Source organism: Peromyscus californicus, unplaced genomic scaffold (assembly GCF_007827085.1).
Source record: "Peromyscus californicus insignis strain IS unplaced genomic scaffold, ASM782708v3 Scaffold_23__1_contigs__length_62951481, whole genome shotgun sequence".
Lineage (NCBI taxonomy): Eukaryota > Metazoa > Chordata > Mammalia > Rodentia > Cricetidae > Peromyscus > Peromyscus californicus.
The window spans coordinates 55,070,962-55,094,135 of record NW_026294534.1 but is presented as its reverse complement, the minus strand read 5'-3'; the positions used below and the strand labels follow the sequence as shown (position 1 = coordinate 55,094,135).

At 35.3% G+C, this 23,174-nt stretch overlaps 1 protein-coding gene across 4 annotated transcripts in view; it reads right to left on the bottom strand.

Moving 5' to 3' along the window:
* The window catches only part of Marchf1 (membrane associated ring-CH-type finger 1), a 780,423-nt gene that overhangs the window by 538,808 nt on the left and 218,441 nt on the right, over positions 1-23,174 (bottom strand). For 3 of the 4 annotated variants that reach the window (XM_052752369.1, XM_052752365.1, XM_052752367.1), the window contains one exon: positions 1,425-1,501. The exons of the other annotated variant lie outside the window; for it this stretch is intronic. The gene's annotated coding sequence lies outside the window, so the exon portion shown is untranslated. The remainder of the gene's footprint in view (positions 1-1,424; positions 1,502-23,174) is intronic. 4 annotated transcript variants of the gene reach the window in all.

The following is a 23,174-nucleotide window of genomic DNA, read 5'->3' as shown; positions in this document are numbered from 1 at the left end:
ACAAGGCTTGACATCAAAAACATTAAGTGACTATTTTCTATTAAAATAAAATAATATAAACTAATTGATGCTATTTGGAATATAAAAAGTACATACATATACAGAGAGATATATCATTGAAAATATGCAATTGTAATTAAGCACAGTTTTATGAGACATTTTGTGGTTCCTTTAAAAGAAAATAATCATTGGAATTTTAGGGTTCACAAACAGCACAACTACTGGGTTCTAATTTAAATCTAAGATGAAAAAAATTTAAACATAATGAACTATAAAATTTTCCTCATGTTTTCTGTCTTTAGTATGTTTTTGAAGTAATTTATCCTCTCTAAATTACTCCATAGATTTCTATACCATATTTTGACTTGTCAGTCTACTCTCCAAGTAGACAACCTCATCATTAGTGGTTGCAAACATCAGGGTGTAAAACCTTCCCAGTGAATGACATTTGGAAAAACTACTACCCCATGGAATTTAGAACATAATAGGCATTTTTCTCATCTAGTTGACCCTCCATTGATTTATTGTGAGGCAATAGAGAATAATTTTTGTCTTGCCTAGAGGACATAGTCTGCATGAGTGAAAAGCCAAAAGATACTGCAAACGTCAAAATAAATAGCATGTATTATATTGTCTCCATCTACTGGGTCTATCATAAAAAGAACTAGTTAGGGACAAAGCAACTCTTTATCACAAAGTCAGAAAGCAGCTTATAAAATAGAAGAAGTTGATTTACCCTTACTATGTTCCAGAAACTGTGAAATAGCCAAATCTCAACTATGAGATAATCACAAGGTCAGAAGGGTTACAAACTGAATGTTCCAGAAGTAATCAGCTTGGTGTCATTCATGACTCTCCACACAATAGCCTTGCTTATTTGCTGTATGTCAAGTAACATAAATAAGTGATCAAGTCTAAGACATCAAACCGGTGCAGTGCATATCACAACATGATGATGAATATTAAAATTCATGAATATAAAATCTAAACATTAGGAGCAAGATAAAATCAGTGTACTAAAAATAGTATTTAGCTAACTTAATACAGCCTCAAAGGTCAGTTTCTGCAAATAAAGATCTATTTGTTTACTGAAACAAAGTATATGACAATTATGATCATGTTTGTCCAGGACAAATCAGCATTCTTGACAGCACTATCTGTTTGAACTAGCTCACCAGCTGATAAGGGTCTTATCATGAGTCATTAAAATATTGGCTAATAGTACAAAGAAACAGAGTTAATCTAACAGATGAATGCTCTTTTGCCATTTCTTAAATAAGATAAAGTTAAGGTAAAACAAAGCTTGGAAGAAATAAAACCAATTAAGAGCCTAATTAAACCAAATCCAACTCTACTTCCAAATGAAAAAAAAGCATTTGCCTGTATCAGAAAGATTTATTTAAGACAAAAACAGATGAACTTACAAAATACGGCAGTGTTCTATTTAGTCACAGTAGGACAGCAAAGAAGAAGCTGTCAGAACTCTTTCTGGGTACATTTCCTGAAAAAGAAAATTAAAATAAATAAATGTGAAAGTATAAGCTAACATGAACAGAAAAAGACATTGTAAAAAAAAAAGAAACATGACTTGTAAAATGGAAGACCACATTTTAAAATTTAAATTGTAAATATACATACAATCATGTATATGACCACTGCTGCTTCTAAACTAGTAGTTGATCTAACTGTCCATAAATCAACTGACTGTCATACCTATGTATGTACACATGTATGTATATGTTCATAACTATAAAAATTTCTCTTGGACATTATTGACGCTCCCATTATCCACTCACTTAGAATATTATAAGTATATTGGTGAGTTGTTATTTGAGTGAAGAATACTTTCAGTATAATATACTCATGATATAATTATCACTACTAATAATCAAAAGGTAAATATTAATATACTCCTAAATTAAATTCATAAATATTCATTTCTTCTATCACAGGGGTTTGTCAGTTTTAGTATGAAAATTTGATCCATACCAAAATCAAATGTTTAATGAACAATTCCTGTTCTGTTTATTTAATACAAAGGATTTTATATTTCATCTGTAGTTCTAGACTGATTAAAAAAATCAACCAATAATTGAGAAGAGAAAAGAAGTAATTACAAGCAGTGATAAATGTGAAAGAGATGAACTGTACGATGATCACAATGTTAGCTACTCTAAACTAGAACCTAACTTGCTGCCAGTTGTGGTGGCACATACCTGTGATCGACATGGTTGGGATGCTGAAGGGAGGATCACTGGAAGTTCCAGGCTTGCCTGGGATACAGAGTTACATACTGTCTCAAAAATCAGTCAATAAATAAACAAACAAAAACAGAAAAAGAGGAAAGAAAATCAACTTTGAAAGAGTAAATAATTATATATGTTTAAAAGCCAAGTAAGCCAGGCAGTGGTGGCCCAAACCTTCAATCCCAGTACTCTGGAGGCAGAGGCAGGAGGATCTCTGTGAGTTCCAGGCCAGCCTGGTTAAAAGAGCAAGTTCCATGGCAACCAGGATGGTTACACAGAGAAACCCTGACTCAAAAAAGCTAAATGAATAAATAAGTAAATAAGATAAAAGAACCAATTAAAGGAAGAAGTGGCAAGCTGTTGAACACACCGCATATATCATTTGTGTTTGGCAAGGCAAATGTGTTCAGAAGATGATTGAGGAATGTTTATGATGGTGATAATAAAAATTTTCTACATTTGGCAGAGACCAAGTCAGACTTGATAAAGCGATTATTCAAAGTACAAACAGGTAATATTACAGAGAATTTAGAAATATATACAAAAATGAGTGGATCTATTACTGAAATGATAACCAAATCATTTGAAAGGAAAAAAAATGTTAAATGTACATGCTATTTTACATATAATTGATTAGGTTAATTTGATATAGCTATTTATAAGCAATGCAAATTTGATTGTTAAATTTTCAATATTTTAATGACTAATGAATTTGGTTTTTGACAATACATGCATATGCTGAATTCTGATTCCTGTAGGACCTCACAGCTCTTCTCTGTCTCCCACCACATTCACTTCCCCTCCCCCCACAGGCTCTTTCCCACATTCATGTCCTTTTGTCTTGTTTTGAGACCCACTGACTTTAACTACAGTCATCTGTGTGGACATGGGTATAACCTGAACTAATTTTCAGGAGATAAATTAAGACATAATTGTTTTAGGTCGTTAAATTTTAAATCAAAGAGAAAAATTGAGAGCATAGAATATTTGAAAACTTTCCCAAGTGAGAATAGAAACATAATATCTTCAATAGAAGGTATTAAAAAATTAAGAGTTTCTAAGTTTAATTTTGTTCTTTGATATCTAAGCATGAATATCTTTTTTGTTTACTTTTGAGATTGTAATTTAATTATGTTTCCACCTTCACTTTCCTCCCTCTAAACTCTCTCATGTACCTCTCTGCCTCTCCTTCCAATTCATGGCCTCTTGTTTGCATTAATTGTTATTGCATTCATATATATATGAATAAATGAATATACATATATAAATAAGTATATACATATATGTATATATACATATATATAAATAAAATATAAAATATATATTCTGTTGATTCCAGACAATATTACTTGTATTATGAATAGTTTTGATACACCAAATCATTCTTTGATCATTGATGAAAATAATCAAAGTTTGAAAATATACAGAACTTTGACTTCTTAAATGTTAGATTATATTGACCATTTGTAAAATAAACATTAAAACATTATATTTAAAGGGAAAGTTAAATGGAAAATAGAAACTGTAAATGAGACTGCAATGGGTTTACAATATTTAATGATATTAATATCATAAGCATATAAGCCATAGAAGGCTGTTAAAATGGTATACTTTCCAAACTATCCAATTTAATTTTACTTCCTAATTTAATGTGCTGTATGTGTGTGTATATATATATATATATATATATATATATATATATACATATATACATTACATATATGTGTATGTATAAATATATACATATAAACTTCACACATATATGTATATAAATTCTAGAACAGCCGTATCTGATGGAAATGGCAGAAGTCATAAGCACAGCACAGCTGCGTCACAAAGATCCAGCAAAGCTGAGCCACATGATGGCTGTCATGCCACTTTTGGTTTTCATCCCCACCTGTTTCATACTTGGGAGACTTTTAATATTTGTACAATTTGGGGATATTGCATTGATGGAAAATTTCTTATGAATTATTTATACCTTCTCCCAGGAATGCTGCTTCTAAACTTCCCCAGGAAATTCCTGAACATACTACCCTCCTGCTTTTACAGGAGATATCCTTATCTACTTGAGGTTCTTCCTCATGCCTTGGAGGCTGTAACACACATAAAGAAGCCCTATGTCTCTTTATGAGGCTATGAGACATTCTTGAAACATCTGTCCCTGTACTTACACAGGAACAAGATATTCTAAACAAAGTAAACCCAAAGAGTTCAACAAGATTTGGTGGGCTAGAGGAGTTGGCCACAAATCAGATTACAAGCCCCTTCCCACTATACACTCAGACAATTATGTGGCATATACAGCCACAAAGTTAGATAAACTGAAGTTACCTCTGCCCTACACAGAGACTTATACTTATGGGCAAAGAATGATGTAGAAAAATGATAAAAGAATAAGATGTCAGGACCTCCCTTTCTTAGAAAGTTAGCACATGCAGAGCCACTGTGGTATTATATGATCAAGGAATAGCAGAATGCCACTATTAGATATATAGACAAATTCTATAAAGATATAAACATTATATAATACCAGAATTTGAATAATAACTGCAGCAGCTTTGGTCTGAAGATTTTTTTCTGGGCACTCTGTAATAATACACCGCTTGAGACATGGCAATATGCCCAGGCTAACTTGAAAATTTTTTGTGTTGGTCTAGTGTCCTTGAAGCAACCAGAGCTATCAGCCTGAGAACAGGCTGTCATATTCCTCTGGATTCTTAAAAATTGGGTTATAGGGTTAATGAGTAAAATGATGACTCTGTTTAATAATGATGTCAAAACTTGAGGAAAATGCTTGGAAATGATGATTCTGTTCTGTCATAGTTTATTAATAATGACTAAAAGATGAGCAAAAAGAAGTGAAGTACATGTCCCAAAACAAAATGGATAGGATCTAAATTTTGGAACATTACAAATATATCCCTGCTTATTGAATTCTGTATAAATCAAGAAGCACTCTGGCTGCTGGTCAGTCAGGCTACAAGATTTTTCCCACCATCATGCCTGGCTCACCTCCTTCCCCTGCTAACTCCTTACATCTTCTGCTGGAACCTTTCTACCATTGGGGATGACATCTGGCAATATACTGTGTATGTACTTATACTACATATACATATATGTAACATATATATAAATATATATATATTTATTTAAGTTATGCTAGTTGTACTAATAAACTTTCCCCAAGAGTCACAGCTTATCTAAAAAAAAATACCCAGTGCTCAACATGGGAATTTCCCTTGGAGCTTTTGATCAACTGAGATACCAGGCAACAATATAGGCTATTGTTCTTGCCCTTGGTTGCTTCCAGAACATTAAGGGCCTGTTGTTGAAGATACCACATACTTGAACACAGGACTTGGAGGAATTGAGTTGAAACTGACCTCGACGCTTCTTCCCTGAGGACTAGCTCTTATAGTATCAGAAGTTGCTATGAAAGTTTTCCATGAAGAAAATCAGTCAATAATCCTACCCATCTGTAAAACCACAATAATGACTAGCCTGGCAAGATGTCCCCAAGTGTCATAGGCCCTGCAGAAGAACCTACTACTATCATTTTCCTGAACCAATTGCATTCTAAATACATATTTCTATACTCAGAAATATGTATAATTTTCATTACTCATCAAAGAAGCTTCATTTTTCAGCAAATAGATATCATCACCAAAATTCATAACTGCTTAAAATACAGAGAAAATAATGACTGTGGGGATCCTAATCCCAACTACTGTGTATACAATACATCTCCTATACCAGTCTCATGGCCTGGGGCCAAAGATACTACAATAGTCAGAACATCAGAACCTTTGATCCAAGATAATGTTTTCCATATGTGACAGAAAAGCTACACCCATAGAATTACACTATGGCAATCTAAACAATGAAAACATTAGCTGATATGCCACTTGGGTGGCAGAAATCTCATGAGACACCACTGAAGAGCTGAAGGAAAGTAATGGTTGCTGACTGGGGGATAATCAGTCTTCTTCTCCAAGGATGAGATCCTGATAGTTATTCAGTCCTATTGGTCAGCTCTAAAGTCCATGTATGAGCAACACTAAACAGACTCAGCAGGCTGTATTTATATCTATATATGCATATGTAGATATACAACAATAACAAGTTTAACAAAGAGAGATAATGGATGTGGGAAATAGTTGTGGCAAGGTAAGAATGGGAAGAGGAGGGATGTAAATACAGTACCCACATTGAGATTCTTAACAAATAAGTTTTTAAAAATTGATGAAAAATTATACATTTTGGAAAATCCATAGGGAAGAAATGTTTGCATATTCATGCTTTACTGGTGAGACTTTACAAAATTATTTATGGATTTTCCCAGTAACTCAGCAATCCCACTCTACACTGAAGATCCTATTTGGCAGACATGAAAAACTTGCAGTCTTCTCTGATCTTTTCCCATTCTAATCACTTTGCTCTAGTGACCCCCAAAACCTGTCTTGGATTACCTGCTACATGAAGCTATCCTGACAGGCTCACTCACATTCCAAGGGCTCATGCTGGGACAGTCCCCCACAGTACCCGCTTTTCCTTTACTCTGATGAGATTGGAGCCCTGGCCAATGCACCCACAAACAAATGGCTATGTCGCTTGGCCCCACCATTAGGATTTGAACTGGACTGTGTTTAAAGTTGAGAAAAAATGTGATCAATGGAGCTAGAGCACAGACCTTGCTATGTTCAATACCCTTCTGGAGAAATAGCACTTAGAAAATGGAAGACTTAAGTATCTGATAATCTAGATGGATTTTAGGTGTTTTTTTTTTTTTCTCTTTTGTTGATAGAATTACTAAGATGAGAGGAAAGAGGTTTTATCACCTTAACACAATTTGGTAGAAAAAAATCCTATAAATCGATAATCTGAATTATTTTAAAACCCAACGATCCAACTTTATAGTAACTTGATAGCACTCTTTCAGAAACCTGATAGTCTGAAGAAATTTGGATTAATATGTTATCATACAAGTATCAATTTGTACTTCCATATTTTAGAGTTGTAAGTAAAAAAATATGGGAAACAATTGTAAACTTACTATATTAATGCAATTTAATGATTAAGTAATGCAATGAATTTGAAAACCTTAACTAAAGGGATGGAATAGTCTCAGTGATGTTTCAAAAGTATAGAAATGAACATTTTTAACACCTAACATTACATTTTCTTCAAATTCATTGATTATATAATTTCATGTTGCACATTAAGTCAACAGGAAGAACTGATTACAGGTTAGTTTTTCCACATAGTCCCACATAAGTGAGTATTGAATGGCATTTACTGATTTTTATTATTATAAAGAAAATTCTTCTTGGCCAGTATTTCTAAAACCATTATATTTACTCCTAGAAAGTAAGCCTGATATTACTTGAAATATGAGAAAGTACCTTTGTAATTTATGGTCCAGATAGTGCACAGACATATGTAATATATTAAAATAGTATTTGAGTAAGATCTGTTAGGAGGCAAAAACTAACACATTACTTCAACACTTTTTATTCTAAATTTGGAGAATAATAATTGCATCTAGAAGGAAAATAGAATAAAATATTTAAAAAATAAACATATATAAGCTCATGTGGATTTTAGTTTTTCAGAGAAGTTTAACATAATAGAATATTAATGCATTTTTTCAAAATAATTATGTTTGGAGCTGGTTACTAGACTATGACTGCATATTTGAAGGTGCAAAGGCAATTTTCAACTCAGTTGCTGAATGCTGCAGGGTAGAGTGCTTTGTTTTCTGGAGTCAGAATACACCATGCAGAAAGTAGTTCACTGTATCACTTAAGATCCAAATACTGATGGTGAATTTATTTAGTATTTTATTGCTTTGAATAAAATGTAACCGGGGAAGCAAAACCATTGTGTTTATTATATACAGATGACACTTATAATAATAAACTGACGAGTACGTGAGTGCCATAATAAGCTTATTCTGAATAATGATCTGTCATTAGCAAAGAGGTTTTGTTTGTATACCACTTTTTGTTTTGTTTATATTTAATTTGATTTGATTTGTGTTGACATGCTGGAAATCAAACTCAGGGCATCAAACTCATCTGGTAGGCAGGCTCTCTACCACATATTGTATCTTCAACAATGAGTTGTTGTTTTTTTTTTTTTATAAAATACTATGTTAATATTGTAGTCACAATACTCTAAGAAGTTTCACCCATTTTCTGAACTAGAAAATTGAGGATTATGAAAATGAAAAGATTCCTTTAAATGCCATGGCTTTCCTTGGGATGCCATGGGAACTGATCTCCATGTGCTGGCTTGGCTTACCAGTCTTTCCAATGCAAGAATTTCCCAGTAAGAATTTTAAAAATTAATTGATGCCATGGAATTGTAAATATGATATTAATAGGCTTGATGTTTTCTCTTCTCACTAAAAGTCTCAATCATATAAACTTTTATTTCAAGTAACTTTCTAGAGAGAAGTTTTCCTTCAGCCGATAAAGATTATTTGGCATTGATTAGTCTGCAGACAGGAGAGTATTATTATTTGTGAAATACCCTGTTTCATTGCCCTTATGAAAATTTCAGTGTGGCCAGGCAGTGGTGGCACATGCCTTTAATCCCAGCACTCGGGAGGCAGAGGCAGGCAGATCTCTGTGAGTTCGAGGCCAGCCTTGGCTACAGAGTGAGTTTCATGAAAAGCACAAAGCTAAACAGAGAAACCTTGTCTCAAAAAAAATATTCAGTGTGATTCATAATCTGTGTAGAAGTCGAGTACATCCATGAAAGCATAAAGTAAGGTGTATATAGTGTCTTTACCTGATCGTGGAAATTGTGTGTTAAAACTTTACTAAACTGAGACCCTTTCAAGTGCTAAGGCAGTTTCCTGGAAGGGGTGAACTCCTCGGGGACACAGAAAGATTCAAATTCCATTGAGGGTTGACAAAGGCATTTGTCGAGCAGATTGAAGAGAGCTAAATAAAGTACAAACAGGTACAAAATGAGAAGTTTTACATTTAATTTGCCATAAACAGTAGAAGATGTACATGAATCTACACGAAAAACATCCCTTCTGTCATAACAAATTGCATTTGCCATTTGGAAAAACATCCCATAATTGTAAACCTCATTTGTTTTAAAACTTGAGAGATTCATTTTTTTATAATGGCATCATAATGTTCCTCAAAGAAATAATTTCTAAGAGATGATTACAAAAAGCAAATTAATACCATATTACACTAATATGGAGGTATACTTTGCTCTTTGCTGTGATTATAGGTAAACAGAAATAGGAAACTATTATTGAATGCCTCAAAACCTGAATGGGAAACACCATTAATGAATCAAAAGAATAACAAACCATTTAAAATTCTAATGCTAATAGCCCTGCTTTAAAATGGTTACCTGGGATGGCTACTCAGAGTAAGCTTATGGATATACTATAAAGTAACCAACATTTTAATTAGGGTAATTACTAAGAGTCCTGGGTGAATTAAATAGTTTGGAAAACAAATGTTATTTCTTACATTAAACTGGTATGCTGAATGCCTGTGATTTCTGCCATGGAATTTTCTATTTAAAAAGGCAAATGCATTTTAGAGCAATGTATTGACTCATTAGTCTCCATCAGAAAAATTCCATGAGACTTTTGTACAAATAGAAATCTTTAAATTACTGCTTGTAAAGCACTAACTTCAAGCATTTAGAAATCCATCATAGAGTCATCAATAGAAGGGGATAAACAAAAACTACAACAGCATGTGGACTAATATCATAGATATTCATTGTGGTTCTGAAATAAAATGGATGTGGCTCAATCCATCCCATTCACAATGTCTAATCCTATGCAGGTCCATAGACAGCACTTGATCCTGGGGTCTCTCATTTGCACTGTAAAAGGTCTGCCTTAGTGGTGAAAGTTGACATTGGCCTGAATGTTCCAATGACTAAGTGGAAAAATCTGTGTGGCTTCAGTTTAGAGAACTAACATATAACAGCTATGGATTTAATTTGTTCTCCTGCTCAGCTTTTATCAGAATAAAGCTTGTGTTTGATAAGCAGTCACCATAATTCCTCTCTGTTTTTCAAATGCTTATAAACTTGGTGTGGATGAAAAAGTCATTTCAATGGATTCAACCATTACGAAATGTTTAAAAGATTCACTACATTGAAATATAGGAACATGTGTAAATACTAACAAGTAGACTTAAAAAAGAGAATAAAATTTTACCAAAAGAGAAATCATACAAGCATAACATGAGTGAATTCTAATGTCCTAAGATTAATCACATAATCATAACATCACCAAAGATAAGTTACTAGCTGTTTGCCAGAACTAATAGAAGCATAGCCCCAAAGATAACTAAACTTTAGCCCTCAAGGTGTACCAGCAGAACATCCAGGTCTATCTAGCCATGGGCAATTTCTATCTACTTCCATCTATGTAAATGCCAGTGGTATCTTGTTGACCCAGAGGACAAACAGTTCTTTGCACAGGAGACTGACAGTAGAGGCAGTCTAAAGAGGATCTGACTCACAATACCCGCTTAATATTGCCTCATCTTCTATATGAATACAGTATGAAGATGTATCTATGTATGTGTGTATGGATAGGTATTTGTTATTTCTTGACATACTTCACATACATACTTCTTATGTATATGTCATTTCTTAACCATATTGAGAATTACTCCATGGTGTTTTATAACTCTAGTTAGTGTCCCAAAAGTAGCAGATCTCCAAGTCAAATTTTATTTTCCAACTCATTCCTTTTCAATGACCAGTTATGGCATGAATGCTTTGGGGACTATTTATGGATATTTCTACCTTTCTACAGTCTTTGCTATGTACTAATGATGGAATTTCATGAAAAGATGCAGATGTGGAATTTCAGTATTGTTTTCCAATTGCTTTCTAAACACATTACTGCACAGGGTACTCATTGATTTCCGCACTGCCAAGAGCAATTGGTTGTTTGCCAGTGCTTCTGTGATCTCAAGGGTTATCTTAAAACTCAGGTTAATTTTCATTATGCAAAAATGCATTCTCATTTACTATGTTCCTAATGTTTGCTGGAAGCAGAACTTGCTAATAGAGCCTTGTTTATTCCTCTACGAGAATTCATGCTTCCTTGAATGCACTTTCTCTATTCTCTATCCTTTGGTGGTGAACATGTGGCTTAATAGCCTTCAGTGAATATTTTTAAGCCACTGTCGTTGTTTAATATCTAACTGACCATTTGAGATCAAAGAAATTTCCTGACTTGCATTTGTTCATTTTCTTTATCACGCTACTGTCTCATAAATACAAGGAGCTTTAGTGTAATCCAGAAATAGAGATAAGAAATAAATGCCTTATAGCATTGACCTTTTAGGAAGAGAAGTAGAGGGCTGTGTACAGGAGAAGAACAATTATTTTTGCCTCAGTTTTTAAAAAACCCGTTTGGACTTCTGTTAATATCTGAGCATGTTATCAACTGAGACAAGAACATAGGATTCGAAGAATGTCCCTACGCAGCCCTTGAACTCATAATCTCTCTGCAGCTGTGAGTATCTGTGTGGACCTGCCTAAGTGTGGGCCAATCAACATAGCATTGTGATTGTGGCACGTACCCATGAGGCCCTGCCTATCACAGAGGGATTATTAACAATGAATGGTTATTGGGAAAGGAGTAACAATTTTCTCTGTGGTGTAGCCACTAAGCTGTTCTTTTCCATTAAATAACCCTTCACCTATGCTCAGGTAAGCAACTTGTGTTAAATTCAGTGGAGCATACATAAAGAGAACCCATGAAAACAGGAATGAGAGGTATTGCAAGGCAGGACTCCAGGGCAAGAGGGAGGGAAGTGGGGAGGATGACGGAGAGTGAAAAGTCTGAATAACCATTATATAAATATGTGAAGCTGCCAAAGAATGAAATTTCTTTTTTAAACTCATGGGCGCTGGTGGCTTGGTCCTCAATATGGTCATCTTCAGAGATGATGGAACTTGAAAAGCAGAGCCTGTGGAATGCCACTGGGCAGGCTGTTATCCTCGGAATTATTGTAGTTCTCACAGGACCCCAGTTAGATCCTGAAAGAAAGGGTAGCTATAAGGAGAGCAAGGCTGGTTCCCAGACTGCTCATGTGCTGGCTTCTATGTGATGTCTTCTTCATCTTTTTCATCATTATAGTTATGCACTCTAGTGGAGTTCTAAGGACTACACTAGAGGCTGAGTAGAATGGGGTCACCCAATCTGGGCTTTCTGCTCCAAAATCTACAAGCCAAATAAGTCTGTGCTTCAGTTTCTTCAGCATACTTTTTCATAGCAACATAAAAATGAACTACACAGTTTGTCACAGAATTGTTCTTAGAAAAGCACAGATTTCCCAAGTGTTATTTCTCCCAGCATCTAGGGTATGAGCAAATTGATTTTTGTCTGAATAGCAACTGTCAGGATTAGGCAGGATAATGGGTATCTTTGATATTTACTCCGTATTTTCTTGTGTCCTTTGAAAGATTTCTGCACAAAATGGGCTGTGATCATTATCTTTAAACTTCTCTTATTCAAATAAAAGGGCAGTTTTTCTCCATTTCTTCTTTCTCTTGTGCAGAAAATAATGGTTAATTTTCATTGTCTTCTTGATGGGATTCAGATCACCATGGAAACACATGTCTCTATTTATGAGGGTGTTTGCAGGGAGGTCTTACTGAGATTAGTGAGAAGGAAAGGCCCACCCTAAATGTGAGAAGCACTATCCCAAAAGGCTGGGGTCTTAGACTAATTAAAAAAATGAAAGGGTTATATAAAATGCTAGAAAGTACCACTTACCACTCAAATCTTTCTAATCAGACTGTTGACTTAATAACTGTTACACAAAGTCTGTATCACTCTATGTGGTTGGAGGCTCACAGAATCTCCTGCATCCTCTCTCTGAGTGAGCATTCTTCACAATGAATATTTAAATACTTTATAACTATAACAATCTCTTCTCAGCATTAATGAATTCCTCAACTTCTAAAAGAAGCAGGAGTGCAAAGCCTACATAAAGATTCATGTGACAAATAAGGGGAAAATCTATCATTTCAATTTTTATTTGGTCCTTTGTCATTAGTGATGATGATTTTAAACAGGTGGTTCCTTAGAAAGGGACTGTCACTGACTTCGTATCTTTGATCCTAGTTTAATCCTTGAGATAGTTAAGTTAGCCCTACCTACATAAGTCATGAGAATTTGATGATTCCCCAAAGAGTATTAGTATAGGCATTTCTGTGAGAAGATACTTTCAGAAGTTTAAAACATAATTGTTCTTCAGTTTTCTTAAGTTACTGGTTACTTGGAACTCAGCCACAATTTTTAGCCCTCATTGTTTTTTTTCCCCCTTAGGTTATAAGTGAGTCCACCATTGCTAAGCATATAGCTGCCAGCATCCTAAGGGTTCGACGGGCATTCTTAAGAAAGGAGAAGAAGGAGTACTATTCATTGGGGGGGGGGGGGGGGGGTGTGCCACAGGAATGACAAAAGCCAGGTCAAGGTGAGCCATAGAACCAAGAAATAAGCTGCAAACAAAAGACCACCAAGGCACCAAACTAACCTCACTTTCAGAAGTCAGAGCCAGTTTATTCTGTGTTGTCCGTACTATCTCGTGCATGCAGACTGCACATAAGTCTCCCCCAGCAACAGTTATTCCAGCCTGTTAAAGAGACCTGTTTCCTGAGGGGGAATCAGTTGTTAAGAAAAAACACAATGGTGTGCAGAATGAAGATTTTTTGGCATGGAGCTTCATTACATCGAAGAATACATACACTTATCCATAACCTGGTAATGCAAATTTGACATACCACTTTTCTAATTACAGGTCTTTAAGAAACAGAAATAATTCCAACATTTACATTAAAAACTCATCGAGTCCAAAAGAATGAAACAATTTGTTCAGTGAAAGGAAAAAGCAACAATATTTCAAATTCAAATCATTCAACAAGTTATGTGTAAAGGACTTATTAGTTTAAGATCATCCACTTCAAGTCACAATTCCCATCATCCACTTAAGAACATTTAGTGTATTTGTCACTGGCACCTCTGGCTTTATATTAATTCTGATATGTAGCCAGAAATTTTCCTGTGTACTGTGGCCACTCAGTCCCAAATAAACACAGAGGCTTATATTAATTACAAACCTATTGCATCTTAAACTAACCAATTTCTATTAATCTATGTATTACCATGTGTCTCGTGGCTTCACCTGTGTTCCATTACATCTTGTTACCCTGGAAGCCCTCAGTATCTCTTTCAACTCTACCGTTTTTCTCCCTGTATCTCTCTTGGATTACCCACCTGGCTATAACCTGCCTTACAATAGGCCAAAGCAGCTTCTTTATTAACCAATGGGAGCAACACATGTTCATAGCATACAGAAAGACCATCCCACAACACTGATACATTCTGTTGCTTTTCTTGTTTGTTGGTACTAGGCACCAAATCTAGAGCCTTAAAAATATTAGATAAATGCTCTGCCACTGAGCTTAACATCAACAACATCTTCTAGTACATTTTCCAAGTTTAAAATTGTCAGTAGTTCCCTGAAGACTTTTCTTCTTCCCAGAAGACCTTTCTTTTCCTTAATATACAATCCTGCTACATATTAAGCTGAAACATTAGGGTATGTCAAAAGGAGAATTATTCTGAGTAAAATTATTATGTTTAATATATTTCTATGCTATTGTGAAAATAGAACATGATAGGCAAAGCTTGATGATAACTCTTTATGACAAGTTTTCTCTCAGCATTTAACCTATGCTATATGTAATGTTATTGACACATAGGAGGGTATGATCTTTGTCAGGACTCTATTTTAGCAAATAAAGGAAACTGCATCAAATTTGAGCAAAATAATAAACTATTTCTGGCTAAAAATCTCAACAAAATATATTGTTTTATCTTTCATGCAACATCAGCACAGTAATTATTTTAAGAGTAGAAAGGAAAAGTCAGCACTCAGCATGATGTCACAGTGTGGATTAAATTCACTGGGTCAATGTCTAATATTAACTCATATTGTAGATTTTTCAGAATACATCAAAATCCATGCTTCTAGAAAAACATGTCACATACAATGAGAAACTAATCCTAGATCATAATCTTGAGAATTACATCTAGCATATCTTCACCATTGCAAGGATAAATTCTAGCCTTGTGTTTAATCATTTGTACTGTTTCTGATTTGGAGTGGGGATATTTCCCTTTTACTCTCAAACTAAAAACATTTCTCTCTCTCTCTCTCTCTCTCTCTCTCTCTCTCTCTCTCTCTCTCTCTCTCTCTCTCCACACACACACACACACACACACACACACACACACACACACACACACACACATACACACACACAAGCAAACAAACTGTTACACATAATTAAATTTTGAGCTTTTTTGAGGAAATTATTGTGACAGGAATATGAAGGATGGGACCAAAATCCATGTTTCTTTCTGGAGGCTAGGTCTGAAACTTACTCTGTGTTTATGTTGTTCTGTTTGTTTCCTACTCTAGTGATGCAATGTCAAGGGTGAGTGCTTGTTCAAGATACCATAGCAAACTCAAATGGGCACTGGTCAGAAGAGAAGCCTGGGTGCATTTGAAGTTCATTAGATGACTAATGGGACCAAGTAAGGAAAAAAATAGATATTTTTACATCTAAATTTTTATTTTTATATTAACCCATAGCATGATCAAGCTTTTTCATTTTCTTTGCAATTGCTGTTTTTTCCCTTAATTCTGGAAAATACAAATGTCTATATGACCAGAGCCAACTATCATATTTATTGTAGGCTACTGAAGCCTGAAAATATGCACATCACAAAATAGTAAGTTGTCCCTAACATTGGCTAGCCGTGATCTATTTTTAGCATGTTAGCTCTTCCCACTGGCTTGACTTAGACATATTGATCTTTCTTACTGTCAAGGCAATGCTAATAATAGTCAACCTTTCCTGAGCATGTCAGACAATGTTAGAAAAGCTTTACAGACATTAGTTTCAAGTATTCTTTACCAGACATCATTAGGAAGGTCACCATTCCGACCCTTACTTCATCAGTGGTGAAACAGGTGGAGGAAGTCTGTTGCTCTTCATCTAACCATAACCTTGAATATAAATGGCAACCCTGACTCAAGATGTCTAAATCATTAATCAGGGATACTAAAGGGAATATCACTAGAATTATAATTTTTTTCTGTATCACCCTTATGGACTAAAGTAAAGTCCATATTTCAAAATTCTTACTATTAAGAACAACCACAGTGAAGGATAATAGCTTATCAGAAACTGTGGCATATTTCCCCAGTGCAGAGTGTAGTGATATGGAGCAGGCCACAGATACGAGTTTATCCTCTGTCTTCACAGACATTATAGTGTCGAAGTGGGGGTCCTTAAATAAGAAACTAGGCTGCCACATGAAAGAGGCCAAAAATGCCATTCAGAATGTACAAAAAAAAATGATCATTATTGGATAAAAAGATAGGAAATGTGCATCCCTACCAGGTTGACCAATGGCCAATTAATAATTGAACATAAGAGGATCTAATTTGTTTATTATTTTGTTAATTGGTTGGCTGGTTGGCTAAGGAGCAGAATTTGTAGATTTGCAATCACCCGAAATGATAACAAGCTTGAGATGTACTTGCAATTGGCTGCATGAAGTGAGTCTTCTGGGAAAAAAAAAATAGAGAAAGCTCTTTCTTATTTACATATAAAGAATCATTTCTCACTTTTCTAGAGAAAGCATTACCTGAATGCACCTTGGGGGAATCATCTTTCTAATTTTCTGTATTAATTTGACATTTAACTATTGTTTGGTCCAGGTGTAAGTTTATTCTTTCAGGACAACCTGAGTTAAAGACCCTGAAACGTCAGATTAGATCTTGAGGGATTCGTTCAAGAAACAACATTTTAAAAGAATTACTCTGGGTTTACCAATCTGTTCTGTAGATTAAATGTTATTTATGTGGTACCAAGAGTGGCCAAATTACATTTAGGAAAACGAGCAGATGTTATTGTCCTACATGAAACATGGTTCAAGAAATTGTTCTTATAAGAGAAATGGAGGGTTTCAAGTGTCTCTGTGTTAAAGTATTGGCGTCTGTGTCCAGAAGTGGGGGGGAGGGGGCAAATGCCAACACTGGAAACTGGGTCACTCCCAAGAAGGAAGGAATGTGCCCAAGGTATTTGGGGAAGACCAAAGGCAACATTTGGGGAATATGTGGATATGTCTGAACACTGGGCACTAAATATAGAAGCAAACATGAAACAGACTCTGTAGATGGAAGGCCTGTGTTTCCTGGGGAGCCAGTCCCACTATAGCTGAATGACACCATTGTTTTATACTTCCTCTTTTTTCCCTTTTTTATTATTAAGAAATTTTCTATTCATTTTACATATCAGCAACAGATCTCCCTCTCCTCCTCCTGCTCCCCAGCCTTCCTCCCATCCCCCATTCCCACCTCCTTTAAGGCAAGGCCTCCCATGGGGAGTCAGCAGAACCTGGGTACATTCAGATGAGGCAGGGTCAAACCCCTCCCCCTGTACCAAAGCTGCAAAAGGTGTCCCACCATAGGCACTAGGCTCCAAAAGCCTGCTCATGCACCAGTGATGGATCCTGATCCCACTGCTTGGAGGCCCCCTAAACAGTTCCAACTAAACAACTGTCTTGCCTATCCAGAGGGCCTAGTTCAGTCCCATGGGGGCTCCTCAGTTATTGGTCCACAGTTCATGAGTTTCCACTGCTTTGGCCTGGCTATCTCTGTACGTTTTCCCATCATTATACTTCTTCTTATAGACTTAATCATTAAATTTAAGAAAAGGATAGGCATTCAGTAGAATCCTGCTAGTTTTGGGGGAATTATGGGATGGGTCTAACTGCATCCCCAGTGAACTGACTTGCCCAGTCACAGGAGTGGTGGTGCTGGGAGAGAGCCTTCCTCCTGCTTAGTTCACATTAGTGGCCTGATGAGGGCTAGAACTGAGGAGACACTGATGGAAGACCCACGTTTGGAAGCTCCTCCTGAGAACATGAATAACAGTTCTCTCTTTGAGATGTTCTCTAGAGGCCTCATGAGACAAAGAGATATTCAAAGGCTATCACTGTTGAATAACTTTCAATGCATACATTTTTAAATTCTGGATTTACAAGTCATGGGCTTAACTACTCCACAAATAACAAGGAAACCAGAATTTAACTCTTACGTTATGCTCTAACAACTGGCTTGACTTTCCTGAAATTAAATTTTAAAGACATAGGATAGATATTAAAGTAATACTTTTTCTTATTCGAACCAATAAAAACATTCCGGAGTTCTATGAAAGCCAGAAATTCTAAAGGAAAATAATCATAATTTTACAAAATTGATAATACACTGAAATTTTCAGAGAGCCATATAATATACAGTAGATATACCTGAACACAGTTTTCCAAGGGAAATGCTTTTTGTCTTGTCTTTACTTTTAAAGAATATCTTTAGAAGAATCAAAAATTGCCCCAGAAAACTACATTATTTCCTTTTTAGATGTCCAAACTTAGGGGCAAAACATTGATGTTTAAATTGTTTTTCTAGACTCCTATCCACTAATCCAATCTGTTTTATAAAAATATTGACATTTTACTATCTGGTAACTCCATACACAGAAAATAAACAGAACAATCCTTAAAATATTGATTTGTAGCAGTAGCAAGAGACACAAAAAAGAGAGGAGGGGGGAAGGAAAAGGAAGGAGGGGAGAGGGAGAGAGGAGGAGAAGAGCGAGGGATGGCACCAGTAACATGGTATATGTTTTCTGTAAGCCAGGATTAGAAAAGCCAAGGCAAGTGTTCGGGCAGTGGACAGTGAAACTTACCTGTGCTATTTATAAAAGGAAAATATAGCTCTTAGAGGATAGACAGCTCATTTTTATCCCTGACTGGACATGTTTACTCTGTGAAAACATATATATATATGTGTGTGTGTGTGTATCCTCAATGGTCAGAAGAGGGCATCAGATCTCTTGGAGCTGCAGTTGAGGCACTTGTAAGCTGCCTGAGATGGGTGTTGGGAACCAAATGTAGATCCCCTACAAGAGCAGTTCATACTCTTAACTGCTGAGCCATCTCTCTAGTCCCAAGAATGGTGTGCATTTAGAAATTCAGAGATCATACAGTTATGAAAATCAATACCCAAATTTTAAATGTAAAGAACTATACACATAAGAATGTGCAATTAATGACTACTACAAATGCTTTAAAATGTATTGTATGAATCACATCAACCATTAGAAAAATAGAAATAGTAATAGATGTAGAATTACTTGAATCCAGTGCAATTGATGATGGCTTTCACTTTATCCTTTTCTCCCAGGCACCAAAAATAAAGAATTGTCAATTATTCCATCTTTTATAAGTATATCCTATGTCATAAATCTAAGGGACAATTAACAAATTCAAATCTCCATTTCTGGAGTGAACCTTTTGATAGATTTTGGACTTCAAGTATCAATAGCCTTTCTCTGTCCATATTTACATAAACTGCATATCCACATATTAAAAACAGATATGCAAACACAAGCAAGCTGAACTCTAACTGGTGATGATGGCTGTCAGGGCTGCTCTCATGGTCCTATTCTTACATCCTTCTGCCCTCAGCTGCAAGGGAATCTCTATTCATAACAGTCTTACTCAATGCACTGAGCCTGACCCTGAGTGTACAGGAAGTCTCACAATCCATGAAGACTGGAAAAAGAACTGAAAAGCACGTGTCACAACACTGAATACTATCTCTCCATCACTATTCGGATATTGGTACTGTGTAATTAATGACAGATTTGAAAGTCGATTCTAGCAAGGGCAAATTTCTCTTTCAGTGAAAAGGGAATTGTGGCAAAGTTTGCACCCAATTGTTCTTCCCGGTGCAACAGAAGGCAACAGTGACTTCCTGTTCCTGCTCTTGACAAATATACCCCACAACTAGCATTCTGAAATAGAAGCTTCTAGAAACTTTCTCTTTCTACTTAAGGTCATTATTACATCTCTGAAAAAATTACTGGTTCTTTTTGTTGCTTTTGTTTTTGTTTTTTCTCATCACCATTAACTTCTATTTTCTTTACCTAGGAAATAACCACAGTAATTTTCTTTTTAGCTGTCTGGACCATGACTTGTAGAATACTAAAAATCATAGTTAAAGTCCTCCTTCCCACCAGCCATCTCTAGGAATATTTATAAGCCAGTATCATAAAGCTCTGTATCAGTAACAAAACAAAAAATAGAAACACCACATCTGACTATTATTACACCTGGAAGCTAATAAACTTTAGACAAGATACTAACTTGATATAAGTTCTTCACTACTGAAGTGTAATGTAGAAACAACTGCTTAAAACTCACCTTTAGGAATAATAGTCTTTATCCTACATAGTTACTGAAAAATATAAATTAAAAAATAATACACACACACACACACACACACATATATATTGTTCATCTGCCTGATTTTGCCCTTCTATAATATACACACACTTCAAAGCAACAGGCTGTGCATGATGCAAATATAAAAGTTCCAGATTTCAATTAAATAGAGAAAAAGAACAGCCCATAGGAAGCTCAAATTAATAAATTGTACACTGACTTTGTTTTTTAATGCCCAAATGTATTTGAGAGATTAGAAAATATCCATGGCTAAGGAATGGTGCTCAGTTCTATCCACTGAATATAATCAAGAGTATTTTATGATAATATCATCCAAGTGTGATGTCAATAAATCTTGTGCTTGCATAAAGAGAAAACACACATATGACTTAACTAGGAAATCGATTGGATAGAATGTTAATAAGATCTCAATCTTTAACGTAACCACCAGCAGTGGATGTTGACATGAAGTCAGTTCACTTGATTTTTATCAGTTCTTGACTGTAATTCCCAACTGAGTCAGTATTGAACACTGCTTAAATAATGAGAAGAGATGACCAGCCTCTTCAGGGAAAACCCCACACCTCGCAGTGTCCAGAGAGTTCATCTGCTGTTCCTCATGACAAACCATGCTCTCCTCCATTCTCCTAGGCTTCAGTCACTTTTCTAGTTTCCTTATTCATAATTTGCTTTCTTCTTAATTTCAGTCTGTAGGAAAATAAGATAAGTGGGGTTGCTTCTATGATTGTTTTTATTTCAGCCATTGATTGAAGGTGTGATCCCCATACCATGAATGTGTTCAGATCTAACTAATATTTGTCACTACAAAAAAATTATGTTTTTCAAGCTGACAATTGTCATGCATATTTCAAGCTACTTAGAAAATTCCATATCACTAATGCATTACTGTGAACAACTATTGTCCAAAATAAAAGTAAACTAAGATATGTAATTTTAGTAGACTTTAGCAAATGTTGCTTTTCTTTCTTTAGATCATCTGTAGTAACTAAAATGGAGAAAGACACCAGTGTGACTTCTCACATTAGTGGATGTGCTATCTCCCAACAGCATACATAATTTCCTGTAGGCACTGGCTTGGATATGTGTAACATGGCCTGTGAACTCTATTCCCTTGTTAAGATCTTTGCATTTGAAAACTGAATTTTTATTTAATCTAACAGACAATATTTCATAAAGGTATGAAAGCAGAGTATAGGGCTCATGAAATAACGTAGAGTATTCTTATAACAACAAGGGGACGGACTGGTCCTGGGAACACTCATTTTTCTATGTGAGCTTTTCTGAGAAATGGCTGCTTGTCAGAGCTTTTTGCCTCTTTAAGCAAGAGATTTTCATCATGTTTTGTTCTTGTTTTTCAAAGCTGGTTTCTTAGCAACAGCTTCAAGGACTCCTTCAGTAAAAACAGCCATTTTTAGTTTTGGGTTGGTAGTAAAAATTCATATTTTTGGTAAGAAATACCACAAGCTCATATTATATAGTTTTGGATATCTTTAAAAACAGATAAATCAAATTTCCAGGTGCAGTGGGTACTAGGATCCTGGTAAAAAGAAGTTCAAACCACTTATGTGAGGTACAAGTTATTTTATGAGTTTCTAGGTATTTCATAATTTTATGTCAAATATTCAAGCCTTGACATTCAAACATCATTAATCATGGCTTTTATTGCAGTTATAAGTGTCACACTTGGTCCTGGCCCACAAGAAAAGTAATTTGGTTTCCTGATTTATTCATGGAAATCTCTTTGTTATTCAATAGGATAAATTATTTGTGCCCTGAGTTTTTCTGTTTAGACACTATATTATTGCCTCATAAAGCAATGTGATGGAACAGTTGCTGCCAAAAACACAGTAAAAAAGGCAACCAGTAGGTTTTATTTGCACACAATTAGAGAGTGAAATTCCATTATAAGTTAATTACAGGGATTAATTCTTATTTAGAATCTGTCATAGAGGTCAAACAAATAAATTTGTTATTAAATTTCACCTGGACAGATACTAATGAATTTTCAGGAATTCATTATTAGCTTTATTTCCCTAAAAGCTTGGAAATGCCTCAAGTGTCTTCATCTTTGCCAATGTAAAGCTCTGTTTTCTGGTCTTTCTTAGGTTCAGAGATCTCCATGAAGTAAGGACATGTGCCAAGAGATACTGCACATAAAGTTCTGTTTGAGATTCACGGGTCTGCAAATATGTAGCTGGGTGATATAAGGAATGTCAGTGATTTCTTCTTATGAGGAACAGACATTTCTTTAACAGAGAAACAAAGAATAATTGGAAAAAATAATGAGCAACTGTGGCTTGTCTGAGAGGCATTGCACATGGCCCTCATGCAGCTTGCATTTGCTCAGACACATGCTGCAGCCTGGCCAGAAGTAAGCAAGTGAACAAACTCTTCTGAATCCTGGTAGAAAAGACCTGAAAGTAGATTATTCCTTTCTAGATATGTGTTCATGTTCACAAAAGCCCAAATCCTTATAAATAGAATGCATGGCCTGGTAAGCTAGTAATTGCTTCCTCAAATTGCTTTTA